Genomic DNA, 4,765 nt, shown 5'->3' on the forward strand with positions numbered 1-4,765 from the left:
TGGTAGAGCCAGGACAGAGCCCAGGGTGGTCTGCTGGCTTAAAAACCCTGGCCCCATCTGTTGTGCCAAGCTGAATGAACAGGTCAAACAAGAAGCTGGAAGAATTTTCTTGAAGAATTTGACACACTGGGGGCTCCCCAGTGAAAGAGCACAGCCTGATCACCCTATAGTGCCAATGTGTCAACAGCCCCTCCCATACACTACTGAACATAACATAAAGAGACCCCTAACATAGGGTCTCGCTGTGTTGCCCAGCCTAGTCTGAAACTCCTCGGCTCCAGTGATCCACACACCTTGGCCTCCTAAAATGCTGGGATTAGAGGCATAAGCCACTGCACCTACCCTTGATGAGAGTCTTAACCTCATTACTCTTGACTTTCTTCCAGGTGAAATGGGACTACTTTCCAGGGAAGTTTTCAGGCTCACATGAGAGACTGAATGAAGTGCCCAGTACAGCACCAAATACGCACTAGGTGCTCTGTTAATATTTGCTTCTCTTCCCTGGGTTCGGTCCTACCCAAAAGCATGGACGGTGTGTCTGTGTCTGTTGCCTGCTGAGCATGGTCTGATATTGGAGAAACATCGCCTCCACCTGCCACTGAGATCAGAGAACCACAGCTGTCCTTGGACTGCTCCTACTGTGCTGCCTCCAGTAGCCAGAGGCATGGACACTATTCCTCATTGCCTTATCTGTGAATGCAGCAGGCATGTGCCAGGGTTGCCTAGAATCTTTTGTGCTCTTCCCCATGCTTTGTTGACAGGTAGTTCATTAAATCTAAGTTGCCATCAATTGTAAGATGCACGATTATTTTATGGACCAATAAGAGGAAATGAAGGCAATTAAACACAGGCATAATGTTTTCTTATCATTTAGAATTTGTATCTTGTTCTTGAAAGATCTCATTGAAGGCCCGGCATGATGGCTCATGCCTGTAATCCCAACACTTTGGGAGGCCAAGGTGAGCAGATTGCTTGAGCCCAGGAGTTCAAGACCAGCCTGGGCAACATAGGGAGACCTCATCTCTACAAAAAATATAAAACATTAGCCAGATATGGTGGCTGTCTGTAGTCCCAGCCTGTATGCCGGCCTGTAGTAGCACCTACTTGGGGGAATGAGAGATGAGCTCTAGCTACTTAGGGTCCAACTTGAGCCTGCAAGGTTCAGGATGCAGTGAGTTATGATTGTTCCACTGCACTCCAGCCTGGGCAACAGAGTGAGACCCCGTCTCAGAAAAAGAAAGGAAGATCTAATTCTATTTATTAAACTACAGATCTCTCTCTCTCTCTCTCTCCCCCGCCCCCCCCCCCTTTTTTTTTTTTTTTTTTTTTTTGAGACGGAATCTTGCTCTGTCGCCAGGCTGGAGTACAGTGGCACTATCCGGACTCACTGCAACTTCCACCTCCTGGGTTCAAGTGATTCTCCTGCCTCAGGCTCCCAAGTAGCTGGGACTACAAGCACATGCCACCACGCCCAGCTAATTTTTTTTTGTATTTTTAGTAGTGATGGGGTTTCACCATGTTGCCAGGATGGCCTCGATCTCTTGACCTTGTGATCCGCCCACCTCAGCCTCACAAAGTGGTGGGATTACAGGCATGAGCCATCTTGCCTGGTCAGAGGTGTAGCTCTCTCTTGTGCATGTATTTTTAAAAGGACCCATGTTTAGTGTATAGTCTTCTGGATCCCTTTTATACTCAGAGTTGTCTGTGTTGCTGGTTTGGCACCATGGGCAGTGCGCTGGGCCCTCAGGAGCATTGATATTGCAGCATTTATGAACAGTGTTTCACTCTTGGCCCAGGATTTTTTTCCAACCTGCTGATTTCCCTCTGCACTCTTTCAGTACAGAGATTTCATGTATGTGCAGGCAGTGTCAACCACATTACCAAACTGCCACATGGCAGAGGCATCACCCACTGTCAGAAGCATCCTGATTTCAGACACGTGAAAATGTGGGGAAAATGTGTGTTTTAGAATCAACAAAATAGGCTGGCTCCCCAAAACTGTGAATCCTGTCTTCTGAAGGTCAAAGTTTGGTAAGCTGCATTTCCCAGCTTCCCTTGCAGGCTGTGACCCAACTTCCACAATAAGATGCGCCCATAGGAGGCTCTGATTGGGAAGCAACATGAAGCAGGCTGGGCGGAGGTGGTCTATTGCTGGTACGGGAGGCAGCAGGAGCAGTGTTTCTGGGGTTCATTACGGCAATTACACAGTGTGTTGTTTCTGGAAGCTTTGCCTGGACCTGCTTATTCAGTCTTTTTGACAACTCTGGTGGGGATAAATTCCTCTCTGCCCCGACTAGTTAGAGTTGCCCACTTAAGATTTTTTTTTTTTTTTTTGAGACGGAGTTTTTCTCTTGTTGCCCAGGCTGGAGTGCCGTAGTGCAAACTCAGCTCACTGCAACCTCCGCCCCTGGGTTCAAGCAATTCTCCTGCCTCAGCCTCCTGAGTACCTGGAATTACAGGCACGTACCACCACACCCAGCTGATTTTTGTATTTTTAGCAGAAAGGGGTTTCATGGTGTTGGCCAGGCTGATCTGGAACTCCTAATCTCAGGTGATCCACCCGCCTTGGCCTCCTAAATTACTGGGATTACAGGTGTGAGCCACTGCGCCTGGCCCACTTAAGATCTTTTATTTCCTTTTTCCTTGTCAACAAAACCCCGATTTTACTGGGGGGTCAGCAAGGTGTGCCCAGCTAAAAAAAAACTGTATTTCCTAGGCTCCTCAAAGAGAGGGCTAACCACATGACTAAATTCTGGCCAATGAGATGTAAGTAGAAGTTGATGGGCAGAGCTTTGGGAAAGATTCCATTGCAGGTGAGCTGGCCCCAGTGTGTCCCCCAAGGTAAGGTCCCTCAGATGTGTTGCATGGGTCAGCTCCCCAAACTAAGGTTTCATTTTGTGATTGTTAATTGTAGCCATAGGGCACATATTTGAGGGAAGTAGCTTCAAAAACAAAATCACACCCTGAAATATTTATTCGGAGTTCTGGAAAGGCAACAAAAATATGAAGCTTTAGGTTTCCTGCTGTATATTGATAACCCTCACAGGAGACAAGGGACATTCTTTTGCTTCTGTACACAGGTTTGTACCTGATCCCCATTCAGCATGATAGAATTCTCTAAGCAGAAATTAGCCATGTGTTTCTGTAAATAATGTTAGTTCAGGAAACATTTCACAGGCTAGAAGCTGACTCTTATCGCCTTGTCTTTTTTTTTTTTTTTTTTTTTTGAGATGGAGTCTTGCTCTGTCGCCCAGGCCGGAGTCCAGTGGTATGATTTCAGCTCATTGTAACCTTCACCTCCTGGATTCAAGCGATTCTCCTGCCTCAGCCTCCCAAGTAGCTGATATTGCAGGCGCCTGCCACCAAGCCCAGCTAATTTTTGTATTTATTTTTAGTAGAGATGGGGGTTCACCACGTTGGCCAGGCCGGTCTCGAACTCCACAACTCAAGTGATCTGCCTGCCTGAACTCCCAAAGTGCTGGGATTACAGACATGAGCCACTGCACCCGCTTGCCTTGCCTTTTCTGAAGTAAATTTTGAATTCTATGACCACTGACTTGTGTTTTCTTTTGTATTTTCAAGCTTTGTCATAGAATTTTTCAATGTCTGTCGTATAGAAAACCTGTATTTGTAAATCAACAAATGCTGATTTTCCTCATGTTTGTTCTATACCCCTTTTGGTATCCTCAGAAGTTGATTTTGGTTTTCATGATAACCCTGTTTTGTTTTTTTTTTCTTTATTTGGGAAAATCGCAGGGGTCAGCACATCCAGAGTGCAATGGATAAGCCTCGCCCTGAGAAAACCACCTTCGTGATCATGGTATCTCCCCTGTTAAGTATGGTATCTCAACAGGTAAGTATGACCCTGTTTCTTCATGTTTTAAATTGAAATAATTTTGCCTTGTGAAGCTTTAAAATATGATTATAAGTTTCTTTGCAGATTAGGTGGTCCTGTATAGTATTTGTTAATCATATTTAAAATATGATTGTAAGTTTCTTTGCAGATTAGGTGGTCCTGTATAGTATTTGTTAATCATATTTAAAATATGATTGTAAGTTTCTCTGCAGATTAGGTGGTCTTGTGTAGCAACATGCCACACCTATTTCACACTGGATACAGCACCAGCTCATTATATTCTGTTGAAACTAATAGGGAAGTCCAAGTAGCGTCTTTCCTGCCTAAAAGTTCCTAATAGCTTATACAAATACATTTTATTGCAAAGGAAGATGGGAGAGAGAGCCGAATCAGTTGACCAGCCTCCTTTTGCCCTTGCCTTTTCTGCTTCCCCACTGCTTTGAAGGTGGAGGTGAAGGCTGGAGCTCAGGCAGCCATCTTGGGAAGTCCATTCTAACACTAAGCAGAAATACAAAAGGAGCCTGAATCCCTGGAGACATCATGAAGACATCACTTCAGCCTTGGATTACCCAGCAGCTCCTAGCGGATACTAATTGATCCTAATTTGGTATCTCAAAGTGGGGGCTGCAAATTACAGAACCTGCAGTTTGGGAACTGACTGAATGGAGAGGGTTGGGTTTGGGGCTGTAAAGGTTAAGTTGTGGCAAGCTGGAAAGGAAAGGGAAGGAAGGAAGGGAAAAAAGAGGGAAGGGAGGTAGGAAAGAGAGAGAGAAGGGAGGAAGGGAAAAGAGAAGGAAGGAAGAAAAGGAGGGAGGGAGGGAGGGAGTTTTCTACCTACTGGGAAGATCTAATTAAGGGTTGCCTTTCCACCTAGACCTATTGTTTCAAATAACCTCAAGGCATGGGCAG

The 4,765-nt window shown here is 45.5% G+C and overlaps 1 pseudogene; it reads right to left on the reverse strand.

Annotated features, from left to right (window-relative positions):
• Nucleotides 1-3,719: 3,719 nt before the first annotated feature.
• LOC118155195 (U1 spliceosomal RNA) lies at nt 3,720-3,840 on the reverse strand (annotated as a pseudogene).
• Nucleotides 3,841-4,765: the final 925 nt, after the last annotated feature.

This window comes from Callithrix jacchus, chromosome 6, assembly GCF_049354715.1.
Source record: "Callithrix jacchus isolate 240 chromosome 6, calJac240_pri, whole genome shotgun sequence".
Classification (NCBI taxonomy): Eukaryota; Metazoa; Chordata; class Mammalia; order Primates; family Cebidae; genus Callithrix; species Callithrix jacchus.